At 41.1% G+C, this 18,112-nt stretch overlaps 11 non-coding genes across 11 annotated transcripts; all 11 read left to right on the forward strand.

Annotated features, from left to right (window-relative positions):
- The first annotated feature begins 5,321 nt into the window (after nucleotides 1-5,321).
- Nucleotides 5,322-5,394, forward strand: trnaq-uug (transfer RNA glutamine (anticodon UUG)). The gene has a single exon. It is a non-coding gene; the product is annotated as a tRNA-Gln (tRNA).
- Nucleotides 5,395-5,833: 439 nt separating this feature from the next.
- On the forward strand, nucleotides 5,834-5,906 carry trnaq-uug (transfer RNA glutamine (anticodon UUG)). The gene has a single exon. It is a non-coding gene; the product is annotated as a tRNA-Gln (tRNA).
- A 948-nt stretch (nucleotides 5,907-6,854) lies between these two features.
- On the forward strand, nucleotides 6,855-6,927 carry trnaq-uug (transfer RNA glutamine (anticodon UUG)). Its single transcript has one exon. It is a non-coding gene; the product is annotated as a tRNA-Gln (tRNA).
- Nucleotides 6,928-8,171: 1,244 nt separating this feature from the next.
- trnar-ucg (transfer RNA arginine (anticodon UCG)) lies at nucleotides 8,172-8,244 on the forward strand. The gene has a single exon. It is a non-coding gene; the product is annotated as a tRNA-Arg (tRNA).
- A 986-nt stretch (nucleotides 8,245-9,230) lies between these two features.
- trnak-uuu (transfer RNA lysine (anticodon UUU)) lies at nucleotides 9,231-9,303 on the forward strand. The gene has a single exon. It is a non-coding gene; the product is annotated as a tRNA-Lys (tRNA).
- A 4,175-nt stretch (nucleotides 9,304-13,478) lies between these two features.
- On the forward strand, nucleotides 13,479-13,551 carry trnar-ucg (transfer RNA arginine (anticodon UCG)). Its single transcript has one exon. It is a non-coding gene; the product is annotated as a tRNA-Arg (tRNA).
- Nucleotides 13,552-13,774: 223 nt separating this feature from the next.
- trnaq-uug (transfer RNA glutamine (anticodon UUG)) lies at nucleotides 13,775-13,847 on the forward strand. The gene has a single exon. It is a non-coding gene; the product is annotated as a tRNA-Gln (tRNA).
- Nucleotides 13,848-14,286: 439 nt separating this feature from the next.
- trnar-ucu (transfer RNA arginine (anticodon UCU)) lies at nucleotides 14,287-14,359 on the forward strand. Its single transcript has one exon. It is a non-coding gene; the product is annotated as a tRNA-Arg (tRNA).
- A 1,944-nt stretch (nucleotides 14,360-16,303) lies between these two features.
- On the forward strand, nucleotides 16,304-16,376 carry trnar-ucg (transfer RNA arginine (anticodon UCG)). The gene has a single exon. It is a non-coding gene; the product is annotated as a tRNA-Arg (tRNA).
- A 440-nt stretch (nucleotides 16,377-16,816) lies between these two features.
- On the forward strand, nucleotides 16,817-16,889 carry trnar-ucg (transfer RNA arginine (anticodon UCG)). Its single transcript has one exon. It is a non-coding gene; the product is annotated as a tRNA-Arg (tRNA).
- A 439-nt stretch (nucleotides 16,890-17,328) lies between these two features.
- Nucleotides 17,329-17,401, forward strand: trnar-ucg (transfer RNA arginine (anticodon UCG)). The gene has a single exon. It is a non-coding gene; the product is annotated as a tRNA-Arg (tRNA).
- The last annotated feature ends 711 nt before the right edge of the window (nucleotides 17,402-18,112 follow it).

Raw genomic sequence — 18,112 nt, forward strand, 5'->3', positions numbered from 1 at the left:
TCCCGCAGTACTAATTATGTTGCGTGCAGTTGTGGCCCAGTGCCCTAATGGATAAGGCATCAGCCTTTGTAGCTGAGGATTGTGGGTTTGAGTCCGATCTGGGTCATCTGAAACTGTGCTGAAAACCAGTTGTGTGAGTTTTAGCATTCTCTGATTTTTGATTTATACTTGCTGTGAGGATTCGTGTACAGAGTCTAAGTACTGTGCGATTGACTCACATCTTGCTCATCAAGAACCTTCTTCAAGAGTGCTACTTTTTTTAAATATTATGTAACACTATAAAAGTAATATTCTAGTGCAGCAGTGCCAATTCAAAAAACTTGCAGTTGTGGCTCAGTGGCCTAATGGAAAAGCTGAGGATTGTGGGTTTGAGTCCCATCTGGGTCATCTGAGACTGTGCAGACAAGTCATATCTTTTTATGTAACGCTATGAAAGTGATATTCTAGTGCCGCAGTACTAATTATGTGACTTGCAATTGTGACCCAGTGGCCTAATGGAAAAGGCATAAGCCTTCAGAGCTGAGGATTGTGGGTTTGAGTCCCATCTGGGCCATCTGAGACTGTGCTGAAAACCAGTTATGTGAGTTTTAGCATTCTCTGATTTTTGATTTATACTTGCTGTGAGGATTCGTGTACAGAGTCTAAGTAATGTGCGATTGACTCACATCTTGCATTTACATTTACATTTACATTTAGTCATTTAGCAGACGCTTTTATCCAAAGCGACTTACAAATGAGAGTAGTAGAATCAATTAAATCAACATGAGAACAACAGTGTGTAAGTGCTGAGTGAAGTCACAGTTATGTCAGTAAAGTGCTCATAGCGATTTTTTTTTTTTTTTTTTTTTAAATAAATAAATACACAGATAGGAGAAGAATATTAGTCAAGGTAAGTGCTACTACTACTGGGTCAAGTGCTGACGAAAAAGATACGTCTTTAGCATTTTTTTGAAAATGGCTAGAGACTCGGCTGCTCGGATAGAGCGTGGTAGGTCATTCCACCAGCCAGGAACAGTCCCGGAGAAGGTCAGTGAGAGTGATTTTGTGCCCCTATGTGATGGCACCACAAGGCGCCGTTCACTTGCAGAACGCAGGTTTCTGGAGGGCGCGTAAGTCTGAAGTAGTGAGTTAAGGTATAGCGGTGCAGAGCCAGCTGTCGTTCTGTAAGCAAACATCAGAGCCTTGAATTGGATGCGAGCAGCTACTGGCAGCCAGTGCAGACTGATGAAGAGAGGAGTGACGTGCGCTCTCTTCGGTTCGTTGAAGACCAGTCTTGCTGCAGCATTTTGGATCAGTTGTAGAGGCTTGATAGTGCATGCTGGAAGGCCAGCCAAGAGAGCATTACAGTAGTCCAGTCTGGATAGAACAAGAGCTTGGACAAGAATTTGTGTGGAATGTTCAGATAGGAAGGGTCTAATCTTCCTGATGTTGTACAAGGCAAATCTGCAGGACCGGGTCGTTGCTGCAACATGATCTGTGAAGGTTAGACCAGCATCCATCACCACTCCAAGGTTTCTGGCTGTCCTGGAAGGAGTGATGGTTGAAGACCCAAGTTGAACTGAAAGGTTGTGATGAAGTGTTGGGTTTGCACCGATCACAAGCAGTTCCGTTTTTGCAAGGTTGAGTTGGAGGTGGTGGTCCTTCATCCAGGCAGAAATGGCTGTCAGGCAGGCTGTGATGCGACCAGCAACCGTCGGATCATCTGGTTGGAATGAGAGGTAGAGTTGTGTGTCATCAGCATAACAGTGATGGGAGAAACCATGATCCTGAATGACCGATCCTAGTGATGACGTGTAGATGGAGAAGAGAAGTGGACCAAGCACAGAGCCCTGAGGTACCCCAGTAGCAAGATGATGTGACTTGGACACCTCACCTCTCCAAGATACCCTGAAGGACCTACCTGAGAGGTAAGACTCGAACCACTGGAGCGCGGTTCCCGTGATGCCCTTCGACATGAGTGTAGACAGGAGGATCTGGTGGTTCACTGTGTCAAAGGCAGCAGACAGGTCCAGCAAGATGAGTACTGATGATTTTGAAGATGCTCGTGCCAGTCTCAGGGCTTCAGTGACTGAGAGCAGGGCAGTCTCAGTAGAGTGGCCACTCTTGAAACCAGACTGGTGGTTGTCAAGGAGGTTGTTCTGTGAGAGATAAGTAGACAGTTGGTTGAATACAACTCTCTCAAGTGTCTTAGCAATGAAAGGAAGAAGGGATACTGGTCTGTAGTTTTCTAAAAGAGCTGGATTCAGAGTGGGTTTCTTAAGCAGTGGGGTAATCCTAGCCTGCTTAAAAGCTGTGGGAAATGTTCCAGTGTGAGGGGAGGAATTGATAATGTGAGTGAGTGCAGGTAGAATTGAGGAGGAGATGGCCTGAAGAAGAGGAGTGGGGATAGGGTCTAGCGGACAGGTAGTAGGGTGATTGGAAAGAATGAGTTTGGAAACATCTGCCTCAGAAAGCATGGAGAAGGAGGGGAGAATTTGTGTGTTTTCAATTAAGATGTTCTTGTCAGTGTGTGGTGTGGAGAATTGGCCGCTGATGGTTGTTATTTTATGTGTGAAGAAAGTGGCAAAGTCATCAGCTGTAAGAACTGATGTGGGAGGGAGGGGAGGAGGGCAAAGAAGAGAAGAGAAGGTTTTGAAAAGTGTTCGGGAGTCATTTGAGTTGTTAATTTTAGTGTGATAGTAGGAGGTTTTAGCATTGGTGACATTAGTAGAGAAAGAAGAAAGGAGTGACTGATATAAGCTAAGGTCAGTAGGATTTTTAGATTTGCGCCACTTCCTCTCTGCAGCCCTGAGTCTAGACCGATGCTCACGGAGAACATCAGAGAGCCAGGGGGCAGAGGGGGTGGCGCGGGCTGGTCTGGTTAAGAGGGGGCAGAAATCATCTAAGCAGGATGATAGAGTGGTGCAGAGAGTGTCAGTAGCAGTGTTAGTGTCCATTGATGAGAATTGGTTAGCGGGAGGAAGTGTGGATGAGACCGAAGAGGATAGATGAGATGGTGAGAGGGAGCGTAGGTTTCGGCGAAAAGTGACGTGTGGTGGGGTGTGTGATGAGTTGGGGGTCAGGTTGAGTGTGAAAGTAATGAGAAAGTGGTCTGAGGTGTGTAGTGGAGTAACCAGTGTATTGTCGGTGGAGCCACAGCGTGTGTAGATGAGGTCCAATTGGTTACCTGATTTGTGGGTAGCTGAGGTAGCCACTCGCTTGAGATCAAATGAGGCAAGCAGCGTGTGGAAGTCAGCAGCCTGAGGTTTGTCTAGATGGATGTTGAAGTCACCAAGTACTAGCAGAGGAGTGCCATCCTCAGGGAAGGATGAGAGTAACACATCCAACTCCTCCAAGAAGTTACCTAGCTGACCTGGGGGACGATAGACAACTACAACATGAATTTTGGTAGGGTAGGTGATGGTAATTGCATGTGATTCAAATGAGCCATTTTCAGAGAGAGATGGTAAAGGATTGAACTTCCATTCATTGGACATAAGCAAACCAGTACCACCACCCCTCCCAATCTGGCGTGAGGTGTGAGAGAAAGTGAAATTAGAGGAGAGGGCTGCTGGTGTGGCAGTGTCCTCTGGTTTGATCCATGTCTCAGTCAGAGCCATGAGATGGAGATCTGAATAAGTAGCAATAGCTGTGATGAACTCTGCTTTGTTGACAGCAGACTGACAATTCCAGAGCCCAATCGAAATAGAAAACAATGTACTAGGTGACATGGGTAAAGAACGCAGGTTGTTATGATTGCGCTGGTTACAGCGTGTAGCATGCGATTTACGAGGGTTAGTAATAGTGGGAATTTGGAAGCACATATCTAAAACAAGTCAAAAGACAGACAAGAACACACGGTATAAAGAGGAAAGAAAGAAAAGAGCAATACTCAAGTGCCTTGTCGGTGTCGTTGCTCGGTGGAGTCGCACAGGTAGAGTCGCTGGTCTTTACACTCTTCGGTCTTCACACGAGGAGGGCTTCACATGAGGAGGGCTTCACATGAGGGCTGCCGCGGTACACTGTGCACTTATACCAGCTTATTACAACGTTAGTTCAGCAGACCACGCCTTACTGACTCAGAGCAAACGAAACCAAACGCGATTTGCCACGTGACCTCAGTAAACAAGCAGTAAAGCAACTATACAGCACTAAAATCAACTAGAAACGACAGCAAAACACTTACAGTATGCAGATCCTCTTGTAGCTTCAATGATTCTCTCTAATGAATGCTAAATAACAACTGTTTATATACTAAGCTGGCTTTGACCACGCCTTACTGACTCAGAGCAAACGAAACCAAACGCGATTTGCCACGTGACCTCAGTAAACAAGCAGTAAAGCAACTATACAGCACTAAAATCAACTAGAAACGACAGCAAAACACTTACAGTATGCAGATCCTCTTGTAGCTTCAATGATTGACTTGCTCATCAAAAACTTTATTAAAGAGTACCACTTTTTGAAAATATTATGCAACGCTATGAAATTAATATTCTAGTGCCGCAGTACTAATTATGTTGTGTGCAGTTGTGGCCCAGTGGCCTAATGGACAAGGCATCAGCCTTCGGAGCTGAGGATTGTGCGTTCGAGTCCCATCTGGGTCATCTGAGACTGTGCAGAAAAGCAGTTGTGTGAGGTCTCCAATCTTTAATTGATACTTTCTGTGAGGATTTGTGTGCGGTGCCTAAGTTACACATCATTGTCTCTGATTGAACTTTAAAATGATTTCCAAGAAATACCTTTCTTCTAAAAGTGTACTGTGGCTTTGAGTCATATCTGGGTTGCATAAAAGATTCTTCTTCTTGGGGAGTGCCTACAATGTCATGCTAAGTGGTTGGAAAGACAGTACTACTCTAATACATCAGATCTGCTCTAGAGAAATTGCATTTGCGGGACCAGACTTTGGAGCTAAGTACTCTGCGATTGACTCACATCTTGCTCATCAAAAACTTTCTTAAAGAGTACCACTTTTTAAAAATATTATGTAAAGCTATGAAAGTAATATTTTAGTGTCTGAGTACTAATTATGCGACTTGCAATTGTGGCCCAGTGGCCTAATGGATAAGGCATCAGCGTTCGGAGCTGAGGATTGTGGGTTCGAGTCCCATCTGGGTCATCTGAGACTGTGCTGAAAACCAGTTGTGTGAGTTTTAGCATTCTCTGATTTTTGATTTATACTTGCTGTGAGGATTCGTGTACAGAGTCTAAGTAATGTGCGATTGACTCACATCTTGCTCATCAAAAACTTTCTTAAAGAGTACCACTTTTTAAAAATATTATGCAACGATATTAAAGTAATATTCTAGTCCCGTAGTACTAATTATGTTTTGTGCAGTTGTGGCCCAGTGGCCTAATGGATAAGGCATCAGCCTTTGGAGCTGAGGATTGTGGGTTCGAGTCCCATCTGGGTCATCTGAGACTGTGCACAAAAGCAGTTGTGTGAGGTCTCCAGTCTTTAATTGATACTTTCTATGAGGATTTCTGTGCGGTGCCTAAGTTACACAACATTGTCTCTGATTGAACTTTAAAATGATTTCCAAGAAATACCTTTCTTCTAAAAGTGTTTTGTGGCTTTGAGTCATATCTGGGTGGCATAAAAGATTCTTCTTCTTGGGGAGTGCCTACAATGTAATGCTAAGTGGTTGGAATGACAGTACTACTCTAATACATCAGATCTGCTCTAGAGAAATTGCATTTGCGGGACCAGACTTTGGAGCTAAGTACTCTGCGATTGACTCACATCTTGCTCATCAAAAACTTTCTTAAAGAGTACCACTTTTTAAAAATATTATGCAACGATATTAAAGTAATATTCTAGTCCCGTAGTACTAATTATGTTGTGTGCAGTTGTGGCCCAGTGGCCTAATGGATAAGGCATCAGCCTTTGGAGCTGAGGATTGTGGGTTCAAGTCCCATCTGGGTCATCTGAGACTGTGCAGAAATGCAGTTGTGTGAGGTCTCCAATCTTTAATTGATACTTTCTGTGAGGATTTCTGTGCGGTGCCTAAGTTACACAACATTGTCTCTGATTGAACTTTAAAATGATTTCCAAGAAATACCTTTCTTCTAAAAGTGTTTTGTGGCTTTGAGTCATATCTGGGGGGCATAAAAGATTCTTCTTCTTGGGGAGTGCCTACAATGTAATGCTAAGTGGTTGGAATGACAGTACTACTCTAATACATCAGATCTGCTCTAGAGAAATTGCATTTGCGGGACCAGACTTTGGAGCTAAGTACTGTGCGATTGACTCACATCTTGCTCATCAAAAAATTTCTTAAACAGTACCACTTTTTAAAAATATTATGTAACGCTATGAAAGTAATATTTTAGTGCCGCAGTACTAATTACGTTACTTGCAGTTGTGGCCCAGAGGCCTAATGGATAAGGCATCAGCCTTCGGAGCTGAGGATTGTGGGTTAGAGTCCCATCTGGGTTATCTGAAACTGTGCAGAAAAGCAGTTGTGTGAGGTCCCCAACCTTTAATTGATACTTTCTGTGAGGATTTGTGTACAGTGCCTAAGTTACACATCATTGTCTCTGATTGATCTTTAAAATGATTTCCAAGAAATACCTTTCTTCTAAAAGTGTATTGTGGTTTTGAGTCATATCTGGGTGGCATAAAAGGTTATTCTTCTTGGGCAGTGCCTACAATGTAATGCTAACTGGTTGGAATGACAGTACTACTCTACATCAGAACTGCTCTAGAGAAACTGCATTTGCGGGACCAGACTTTGGAGCTAAGTACTCTGCGATTGACTCACATCTTGCTCATCAAAAACTTTCTTAAAGAGTACCACTTTTTAAAAATATTATGCAACGATATTAAAGTAATATTCTAGTCCCGTAGTACTAATTATGTTGTGTGCAGTTGTGGCCCAGTGGCCTAATGGATAAGGCATCAGCCTTTGGAGCTGAGGATTGTGGGTTCGAGTCCCATCTGGGTCATCTGAGACTGTGCAGAAATGCAGTTGTGTGAGGTCTCCAATCTTTAATTGATACTTTCTGTGAGGATTTCTGTGCGGTGCCTAAGTTACACAACATTGTCTCTGATTGAACTTTAAAATGATTTCCAAGAAATACCTTTCTTCTAAAAGTGTTTTGTGGCTTTGAGTCATATCTGGGGGGCATAAAAGATTCTTCTTCTTGGGGAGTGCCTACAATGTAATGCTAAGTGGTTGGAATGACAGTACTACTCTAATACATCAGATCTGCTCTAGAGAAATTGCATTTGCGGGACCAGACTTTGGAGCTAAGTACTGTGCGATTGACTCACATCTTGCTCATCAAAAAATTTCTTAAACAGTACCACTTTTTAAAAATATTATGTAACGCTATGAAAGTAATATTCTAGTGCCGCAGTACTAATTACGTTACTTGCAGTTGTGGCCCAGAGGCCTAATGGATAAGGCATCAGCCTTCGGAGCTGAGGATTGTGGGTTCGAGTCCCATCTGGGTTATCTGAAACTGTGCAGAAAACCAGTTGTGTGAGGTCCCCAACCTTTAATTGATACTTTCTGTGAGGATTTGTGTACAGTGCCTAAGTTACACATCATTGTCTCTGATTGATCTTTAAAATGATTTCCAAGAAATACCTTTCTTCTAAAAGTGTATTGTGGTTTTGAGTCATATCTGGGTGGCATAAAAGGTTATTCTTCTTGGGCAGTGCCTACAATGTAATGCTAACTGGTTGGAATGACAGTACTACTCTACATCAGAACTGCTCTAGAGAAACTGCATTTGCGGGACCAGACTTTGGAGCTAAGTACTGTGCGATTGACTCACATCTTGCTCATCAAAAACTTTCTTAAAGAGTACCACTTTTTAAAAATATTATGTAACGCTATGAAAGTAATATTTTAGTGCCGCAGTACTAATTATGTGGCTTGCAAATGTGGCCCAGTGGCCTAATGGAGAAGGCATCAGCCTTTGTAGCTGAGTATTGTGGGTTCGAGTCCCATCTTGGTCATCTGAGACTGTGCAGAAAACCAGTTGTGTGAGTTTTAGCATTCTTTGATTTTTGATTTATACTTGCTGTGAGGATTCATGTACAGAGTTTAAGTATTGTGCGATTGACTCACATCTTGCTCATCAAAAACTTTCTTAAAGAGTACCACTTTTTAAAAATATTATGTAACGTTATGAAAGTAATATTCTAGTGGCGCAGTACTAATTAGGCTGTGTGCAGTTGTGGCCCAGTGGCCTAATGGATAAGGCATCAGCCTTCGGAGCTGAGGATTGTGGGTTCGAGTCCCATCTGGGTCATCTGAGACTGTGCAGAAAAGCAGTTGTGTGAGGTCTCCAATGTTTAATTGATACTTTCTGTGAGGATTTGTGTGCGGTGCCTAAGTTACACATCATTGTCTCTGATTGAACTTTAAATCAGAGACAATCAAACTCTCTGATTGAACTTTAAAATGATTTCCAAGAAATACCTTTCTTCTAAAAGTGTATTGTGGCTTTGAGTCATATCTGGGTTGCATAAAAGATTCTTCTTCTTGGGGAGTGCCTACAATGTAATGCTAAGTGGTTGGAATGACAGTACTACTCTAATACATCAGATCTGCTCTAGAGAAATTGCATTTGCGGGACGAGACTTTTGAACTAAGTATTGTGCGATTGACTCACATCTTGCTCATCAAAAACTTTCTTAAAGAGTACCACTTTTTAAAAATATTATGTAACGCTATGAAAGTAATATTTTAGTGGCGCAGTACTAATTATGTGACTTGCAATTGTGGCCCAGTGGCCTAATGGATAAGGCATCAGCCTTCGTAGCTGAGGATTGTGGGTTTGAGTCCCATCTGGGTCATCTGAGACTGTGCAGAAAAGCAGTTGTGTGAGGTCTCCAATCTTTAATTGATACTTTCTGTGAGGATTTCTGTGCGGTGCCTAAGTTACACATCATTGTCTCTGATTGATCTTTAAAATGATTTCCAAGAAATACCTTTCTTCTAAAAGTGTATTGTGGGTTTGAGTCATATCTGGGTGGCATAAAAGGTTCTTCTTCTTGGGCAGTGCCTACAATGTAATGCTAACTGGTTGGAATGACAGTACTACTCTAATACATCAGATCTGCTCTAGAGAAATTGCATTTGCGGGACCAGACTTTGGAGCTAAGTACTGTGCGATTGACTCACATCTTGCTCATCAAAAACTTTCTTAAAGAGTACCACTTTTTAAAAATATTATGCAACGATATTAAAGTAATATTCTAGTCGCGTAGTACTAATTATGTTGTGTGCAGTTGTGGCCCAGTGGCCTAATGGATAAGGCATCAGCCTTTTGAGCTGAGGATTGTGGGTTCGAGTCCCATCTGGGTCATCTGAGACTGTGCAGAAAAGCAGTTGTGTGAGGTCTCCAATCTTCAATTCATACTTTCTGTGAGGATTTCTGTGCGGTGCCTAAGTTACACAACATCGTCTCTGATTGAACTTTAAAATGATTTCCAAGAAATACCTTTCTTCTAAAAGTGTTTTGTGGCTTTGAGTCGTATCTGGGTGGCATAAAAGATTCTTCTTCTTGGGGAGTGCCTACAATGTAATGCTAAGTGGTTGGAATGACATTACTACTCTAATACATCAGATCTGCTCTAGAGAAATTGCATTTGCGGGACCAGACTTTGGAGCTAAGTACTGTGCGATTGACTCACATCTTGCTCATCAAAAACTTTCTTAAAGAGTACCACTTTTTAAAAATATTATGTAACGCTATGAAAGTAATATTCTAGTGCCGCAGTACTAATTACGTTACTTGCAGTTGTGGCCCAGTGGCCTAATGGATAAGGCATCAGCCTTCGGAGCTGAGGATTGTGGGTTCGAGTCCCATCTGGGTTATCTGAAACTGTGCAGAAAACCAGTTGTGTGAGGTCTCCAACCTCTAATTGATACTTTCTGTGAGGATTTGTGTACAGTGCCTAAGTTACACATCATTGTCTCTGATTGATCTTTAAAATGATTTCCAAGAAATACCTTTCTTCTAAAAGTGTATTGTGGGTTTGAGTCATATCTGGGTGGCATAAAAGGTTCTTCTTCTTGGGCAGTGCCTACAATGTAATGCTAATAATAATAATACATTTTATTTGTATTGCGCCTTTCTTACACTCAAGGCGCTACAATAAGAAACAATAACAAACACAATCATAACAAAAAAAAAATAAAAAAAATACTGTAAAATTATTACTTAAAAGCTTCAGTAAAAAGATATGTTTTCAGTAAATTCTTAAAACAATCAAAAGACGGAGCATTCCTAATAGGAAAAGGCAGAGAATTCCACAACCTGGGAGCAATACAAGAGAAAGACCTCCCACCCATAGTTTTGAGTTTACAACGAGGCTGGTACAGAGTAAGAGAACCAGCGGAGCGGAGAGACCGAGATGGCGTGGGCACTGTCACCAGATTACAAATGTAATCGGGGGCCATTCCATGTACTGCTTTATAAGTTAAGATAAGAACTTTAAAATCAATACGTGACTCAACTGGTAACCAGTGTAATTTAGAAAGCACAGGAGTAATATGACTGCGGGATGATGTGTAAGTTAAAACATGAGCAGCTGAATTTTGCACATATTGCAGTCTCTTAATAGTACTTGCAGGTAACCCTGCAAAAAGAGAATTGCAATAATCGAGTCTGGAAGTTATAAAGGCGTGAATAAGCCTTTCTGCATCAGACATAGAAAGAAAAGGTCTTATACGTGCAATATTCTGAAGATGATAAAAAGCTACTTTAGAAACATTCTTAAAATGGGTGTTAAAGGTCAGCTGCGCATCAAAACTCACACCTAAGTTCCGCACCTGTACAGAAGGGAGAATCTGGCAATCATGTACTCTAAGTTTAAGATTATTGCATCTATTTACAGCAGTTGGAGTGCCAACCAAAAGAACTTCAGTTTTTGCGCAGTTTAACTGTAGGAAGTTCTGTTTCATCCAGACCTGTATTTCCAGTAGGCAATCAGTTAAAATTGAAAGTGCTGATGTAACATCAGGTTGAGTGCTAATGTAAATCTGGGTATCATCTGCATAGCAATGATAGCCCAGTCCATACTTTTGAATAATCTGCCCAAGAGGCAACATATAGATGCTAAAAAGAGTAGGACCCAGTACCGACCCCTGAGGGACGCCCTGCCGCAATGGAACAGTCTGAGATCTGTTTATACCAGAATAAACAAATTGAGTACGTTCTGAAAGATATGATTCAAACCACTTTAAAGCCAAACCAGAGAGACCAATCCACTTATGTAATCTGTCCAGCAGTATAGCGTGGCAGATGGTATCGAATGCCGCACTAAGATCTAATAGGACCAAAATGCCACAAGCCCCAGAGTCTGCTGCAACCAGGAGATCATTCATTACTCTCAAAAGGGCAGTCTCCGTACTATGTCCAGCCCTAAACCCTGACTGAAAAGGTTCTAGTAATCTATTCGCAGAGAAATGATTTTGTAGCTGACCAACTACCACCCGTTCAAGAACCTTGGCAACAAATGGCAAGTTTGAGATAGGCCTATAATTAGACATATCGGTAGTATCACTCCCAGATTTTTTAAGAACTGGTTTGACTGCTGCTACTTTAAGTGCTGGGGGAACAATCCCTAAAGTAAGTCAAGTGTTAACAATCACATTAATATGAGGAACAATAGCTGGCAAGCATTTTTTCAAAACTGTAGTTGGAAGCGGATCAAGTAAGGAAAATGAAGAATTCATTGACAAAACCAATTTTGAAATAATGCCAGGACTAACAGCAGTAAAACTTGAAAGCAAAGGAGGGGAAATAAGAGGATGCAGATCTAATAGCTCAGCTGAAGTAGAGACAGATGCAATAGTATTATAAATGTTCTCAATTTTACACAAGAAATACTTAAGAAAATCATTGCATTGCTCTGTGGAGAGGTGATTAACCCTAGTAATTGGTTGGGTTAGATTATTAATTGTATTAAACAATACTCGTGGATTAGAAGCCCCACTACTAATGATTGTTGAATAAAACTCCATTTTTGTAATTTTTAGAGAGTTGTGATATTCCATCTGATGCTGATCATACATAAGCTTGTGAACTGTTAAGCTAGATTTCCTATACTGTCGCTCCAACTGCCTCCCAGCTGCCTTAAGCTTACGTAGCTCAGGCGTATACCATGGAGAAGGCCTCTTAAAAGAGACAACACGTTTCTTCACAGGGGCAAACTCATCCAGAATAGATGAGAAGACAGCATTATATTGGTCAATGCAAGTCACAACTGGTAGTTCACCAATAGTATGTATAAAAGCATCTAGGTCAATGTCTCTAATTTTTCTAAAGCAGATTACATGCTCCTTGGTTTTTTGCGGAGAAGGAGGAAACACAGTAAAAGTAATAAGTTTGTGATCACTTATACATGATACATCAGTACACTCAAGCTGGTCAATAGTCACACCTGTAGCACAAACCAGATCTAATATATGACCATACTTATGTGTTGGAAAGTTGACATATTGAGTGAAATTAAAACACTCTAATGTTTCCATAAAACAAACAGTATTATTACAATTTTGATTGTCCATATGAATATTAAAATCACCAGTTAGAACAATAGCTGAACAATTTGCACTGACAAGTGTCAAAAGCTCACTAAGTTCCGAGAAAAAATGCAGGGTTGCGTTTCGGAGGGCGGTAGATATTTAAGACAAGAATTGATGAATTCAATTTGAATGCCAAACATTCAAATGAAGAAAAACAAGGCAATGTAACTTCAGTGACAGAGACATCAGATCTATAAATAACAGCAAGACCGCCACCTTTACCAGTAATTCGTGGTTGATCAATATAAGTATAGCCTGGTAAGACACACATATTGAGATTCAAATAGTCATTTGGCTGATGCCATGTTTCACAGAGACAAAGAAAATCCAAATTCTTGTCCACAATAATGTCACAGATAGAAGCCGATTTATTGTTTATAGAGCGAGTGTTCAAGTGCGCAAACCTGATTTCCTCAAGACGGACACCTCCATTCAGGGCAGTAGATTTATGAGGATAGAAGAGATTAGCGGAACAAACTCCACGGGCCGTTTTGTGACGGCGATCCAAGCGCCTCTCCGACCAAACTGCATTTACTCCAGTACCACCTGTATGAAGACTCCGGCGGGATCCCCGATGAACATATTTGGGTCGGCGGAGAAGATGCAGTGATCGCAACGTTTGCAAAACACAGGTAGAAGGAGGTAGACAGTGCTGAAAGTTTAACAGTTCAGCTGGAAGGTATTTTACCATAGTAAAGTCCAGGTGTTCGAGATATTTCTTGCCGTAAGCTCCAATTAAAATTACAATAAAAAATATAACTGAAAAACATTGAATTTTGATTTATACTTGCTGTGAGGATTCGTGTACAGAGTCTAAGTAATGTGCGATTGACTCACATCTTGCTCATCGAAAACTTTATTAAAGAGTACCACTTTTTAAAAATATTATGCAACGCTATGAAAGTAATATTCTAGTCCCGCAGTACTAATTATGTTGCATGCAGTTGTGGCCCAGTGGCCTAATGGATAAGGCATCAGCCTTCGGAGCTGAGGATTGTGGGTTCGAGTCCCATCTGGGTCATCTGAGACTGTGTAGAAAACCAGTTGTGTGAGTTTTAGCATTCTTTGATTTTTGATTTATACTTGCTGTGAGGATTCGTGTACAGAGTTTAAGTATTGTGCGATTGACTCACATCTTGCTCATCAAGAACTTTCTTAAAGAGTACCACTTTTTAAAAATATTATGCAACGATATTAAAGTAATATTCTAGTCCCGCAGTACTAATTATGTTGTGTGTAGTTGTGGCCCAGTGGCCTAATGGATAAGGCATCAGCCTTTGGAGCTGAGGATTGTGGGTTCGAGTCCCATGTGGGTCATCTGAGACTGTGCAGAAAAGCAGTTGTGTGAGGTCTCCAATCTTTAATTGATACTTTCTGTGAGGATTTCTGTGCGGTGCCTAAGTTATACAACATTGTCTCTGATTGAACTTTAAAATGATTTCCAAGAAATACCTTTCTTCTAAAAGTGTTTTGTGGCTTTGAGTCATATCTGGGTGGCATAAAAGATTCTTCTTCTTGGGGAGTGCCTACAATGTAATGCTAAGTGGTTGGAATGACAGTACTACTCTAATAAATCAGATCTGCTCTAGAGAAATTGCATTTGCGGGACCAGACTTTGGAGCTAAGTACTGTGCGATTGACTCACATCTTGCTCATCAAAAACTTTCTTAAAGAGTACCACTTTTTAAAAATATTATGTAACGCTATGAAAGTAATATTCTAGTGCCGCAGTACTAATTAGGCTGCGTGCAGTTGTGGCCCAGTGGCCTAATGGATAAGGCATCAGCCTTCTGAGCTGAGGATTGTGGGTTCGAGTCCCATCTGGGTCATCTGAGACTGTGCAGAAAAGCAGTTGTGTGAGGTCTCCAATGTTTAATTGATACTTTCTGTGAGGATTTGTGTGCGGTGCCTAAGTTTCACATCATTGTCTCTGATTGAACTTTAAATCAGAGACAATCAAACTCTCTGATTGAACTTTAAAATGATTTCCAAGAAATACCTTTCTTCTAAAAGTGTATTGTGGCTTTGAGTCATATCTGGGTGGCATAAAAGATTCTTCTTCTTGGGGAGTGCCTACAATGTAATGCTAAGTGGTTGGAATGACAGTACTACTCTAATACATCAGATCTGCTCTAGAGAAATTGCATTTGCGGGACCAGACTTTTGAACTAAGTATTGTGCGATTGACTCACATCTTGCTCACCAAAAACTTTCTTAAAGAGTACCACTTTTTAAAAATATTATGTAACACTATGAAAGTGATATTTTAGTGCCGCAGTACTAATTATGTGACTTGCAATTGTGGCCCAGTGGCCTAATGGATAAGGCATCAGCCTTCGTAGCTGAGGATTGTGGGTTCGAGTCCCATCTGGGTCATCTGAGACTGTGCAGAAAAGCAGTTGTGTGAGGTCTCCAATCTTTAATTGATACTTTCTGTGAGGATTTGTGTACAGTGCCTAAGTTACACATCATTGTCTCCGATTGAACTTTAAAATGATTTCCAAGAAATACCTTTCTTTTAAAAGTGTATTGTGGGTTTGAGTCATATCTGGATGGCATAAAAGGTTCTTCTTCTTGGGCAGTGCCTACAATGTAATGCTAAGTCGTTGGAATGACAGAACTACTCTAATACATCAGATCTGCTCTAGAGAAATTGTATGTGCGGGACCAGACTTTGGAGCTAAGTATTGTGCGATTGACTCACATCTTGCTCATCAAAAACTTTATTAAAGAGTACCACTTTTGAAATATATTATGCAACGCTATGAAAGTAATATTCTAGTCCCGCAGTACTAATTATGTTGCATGCAGTTGTGGCCCAGTGGCCTAATGGATAAGGCATCAGCCTTCATAGCTGAGGGTTGTGGGTTTGAGTCCCATCTGGGCATCTGAAACTGTGCAGAAAACTAGTTGTGTGAGTTTTAGCATTCTCTGATTTTTGATTTATACTTGCTGTGAGGATTCGTGTACAGAGTCTAAGTACTGTGCGATTGACTCACATCTTGCTCATCAAGAACCTTCTTCAAGAGTGCTACTTTTTTTAAATATTATGTAACACTATAAAAGTAATATTCTAGTGCAGCAGTGCCAATTCAAAAAACTTGCAGTTGTGGCTCAGTGGCCTAATGGATAAGCTGAGGATTGTGGGTTTGAGTCCCATCTGGGTCATCTGAGACTGTGCAGACAAGTCCTATCTTTTTATGTAACGCTATGAAAGTGATATTCTAGTGCCGCAGTACTAATTATGTGACTTGCAATTGTGACCCAGTGGCCCAATGGATAAGGCATCAGCCTTCGGAGCTGAGGATTGTGGGTTAGAGTCCCATCTGGGTCATCTGAGACTGTGCAGAAAAGCAGTTGTGTGAGGTCTCCAATCTTTAATTGATACTTTCTGTGAGGATTTGTGTGCGGTGCCTAAGTTACACATCATTGTGTCTGATTGAACTTTAAAATGATTTCCAAGAAATACCTTTCTTCTAAAAGTGTACTGTGGCTTTGAGTCATATCTGGGTTGCATAAAAGATTCTTCTTCTTGGGGAGTGCCTACAATGTAATGCTAAGTGGTTGGAATGACAGTACTACTCTAATACATCAGATCTGCTCTAGAGAAATTGCATTTGCGGGACCAGACTTTTGAGCTAAGTATTGTGCGATTGACTCACATCTTGCTCATCAAAAACTTTCTTAAAGAGTACCACTTTTTAAAAATATTATGTAACGCTATGAAAGTAATATTCTACTGGCGCAGTACTAATTTCCTTGCTTGCAGTTGTGGCCCAGTGGCCTAATGGATAAGGCATCAGCCTTCGGAGCTGAGGATTGTGGGTTCGAGTCCCATCTGGGTCATCTGAGACTGTGCAGAAAAGCAGTTGTGTGAGGTCTCTGAATCTTTGATTTATACTTTCTGTGAGGATTTGTGTGCAGTGCCTTAGTTATACATCATTGTCTCTGATTGAACTTTAAAATGATTTCCAAGAAATACCTTTCTTCTAAAAGTGTATTGTGGCTTTGAGTCATATCTGGGTGGCATAAAAGATTCTTCTTCTTGGGGAGTGCCTACAATGTAATGCTAAGTCCTTGGAATGACAGTACTACTCTAATACATCCGATCTGCTCTAGAGAAATTGCATGTGCGGGACCAGACTTTTGAGCTAAGTATTGTGCGATTGACTCACATCTTGCTCATCAAGAACTTTCTTAAAGAGTGCTACTTTTTTTAAATATTATGTAACACTATGAAAGTAATATTTTAGTGCCTCAGTACTAATTATGCGACTTGCAATTGTGGCCCAGTGGCCTAATGGATAAGGCATCAGCCTTCGGAGCTGAGGATTGTGGGTTCGAGTCCCATCTGGGTCATCTGAGACTGTGCAGAAAAGCAGTTGTGTGAGGTCTCCAATCTTCAATTGATACTTTCTGTGAGGATTTGTGTGCGGTGCCTAAGTTACACATCATTGTCTCTGATTGAACTTTAAAATGATTTCCAAGAAATACCTTTCTTCTAAAAGTGTACTGTGGCTTTGAGTCATATCTGGGTTGCATAAAAGATTCTTCTTCTTGGGGAGTGCCTACAATGTAATGCTAAGTGGTTGGAATGACAGTACTACTCTAATACATCAGATCTGCTCTAGAGAAATTGCATTTGCGGGACCAGACTTTTGAGCTAAGTATTGTGCGATTGACTCACATCTTGCTCATCAAAAACTTTCTTAAAGTGTACCACTTTTTAAAAATATTATGTAACGCTATGAAAGTAATTTTCTAGTGGCGCAGTACTAATTATGCGACTTGCAATTGTGACCCAGTGGCCTAATGGATAAGGCATCAGCCTTCGGAGCTGAGGATTGTGGGTTCGAGTCCCATCTGGGTCATCTGAGACTGTGCAGAAAAGCAGTTGTGTGAGATCTCCAATCTTTAATTGATACTTTCTGAGAGGATTTGTGTACAGTGCCTAAGTTACACATCATTGTCTCTGATTGAACTTTAAAATGATTTCCAAGAAATACCTTTCTTCTAAAAGTGTATTGTGGGTTTGAGTCATATCTGGGTGGCATAAAAGGTTCTTCTTCTTGGGCAGTGCCTACAATGTAATGCTAAGTCGTTGGAATGACAGTACTACTCTAATACATCAGATCTGCTCTAGAGAAATTGCATGTGCGGGACCAGACTTTGGAGCTAAGTACTGTGCGACTGACTCACATCTTGCTCATCAAGAACCTTCTTCAAGAGTGCTACTTTTTTAAATATTATGTAACACTATGAAAGTAATATTCTAGTGCAGCAGTACCAATTCGGAAAACTTGCAGTTGTGGCCCAGTGGCCTAATGGATAAGCTGAGGATTGTGGGTTTGAGTCCCATCTGGGTCATCTGAGACTGTGCAGGCAAGTCATATCTTTTTATGTAACGCTATGAAAGTGATATTCTAGTGCCGCAGTACTAATTATGTGACTTGCAATTATGACCCAGTGGCCTAATGGAAAAGGCATCAGCCTTCAGAGCTGAGGATTGTGGGTTTGAGTCCCATCTGGGCCATCTGAGACTGTGCTGAAAACCAGTTGTGTGAGTTTTAGCATTCTCTGAA

The sequence above is a fragment of the Chanodichthys erythropterus genome, chromosome 13, assembly GCF_024489055.1.
Source record: "Chanodichthys erythropterus isolate Z2021 chromosome 13, ASM2448905v1, whole genome shotgun sequence".
In the NCBI taxonomy this organism is placed as follows: domain Eukaryota; kingdom Metazoa; phylum Chordata; class Actinopteri; order Cypriniformes; family Xenocyprididae; genus Chanodichthys; species Chanodichthys erythropterus.